Source organism: Austrofundulus limnaeus, unplaced genomic scaffold, assembly GCF_001266775.1.
Source record: "Austrofundulus limnaeus strain Quisiro unplaced genomic scaffold, Austrofundulus_limnaeus-1.0 Scaffold1730, whole genome shotgun sequence".
NCBI classification, from domain to species: Eukaryota; Metazoa; Chordata; class Actinopteri; order Cyprinodontiformes; family Rivulidae; genus Austrofundulus; species Austrofundulus limnaeus.
In genome coordinates, this window is record NW_013954132.1 from 1,401 (window position 1) to 1,745 (window position 345).

Sequence of the window (345 nt, forward strand, 5' to 3'; positions counted from 1 at the left end):
CTGGTCTCCTGCAGGACTCAGTCTGGACCTGGTCTCCTGCAGGACTCAGTCTGGACCTGGTCTCCTGCAGGACTCAGTCTGGACCTGGTCTCCTGCAGGACTCAGTCTGGGTCTCGTCTCCTGCAGGACTCAGTCTGGACCTGGTCTTCTGCAGGACTCAGTCTGGGTCTGGTCTCCTGCAGGACTCAGTCTGGGTCTGGTCTCCTGCAGTACTCAGTCTGGACCTGGTCTCCTGCAGGACTCCGTCTGGACCTGGTCTCCTGCAGGACTCAGTCTGGACCTGGTCTCCTGCAGGACTCAGTCTGGACCTGGTCTCCTGCAGGACTCAGTCTGGACCTGGTCTCC

At 60.6% G+C, this 345-nt stretch overlaps 1 protein-coding gene across 1 annotated transcript in view; it reads left to right on the forward strand.

Moving 5' to 3' along the window:
• The window catches only part of LOC106536212 (LMBR1 domain-containing protein 2-B), a gene marked incomplete at its 3' end in the record, with an annotated part of 17,562 nt that overhangs the window by 1,393 nt on the left and 15,824 nt on the right, over positions 1-345 (forward strand).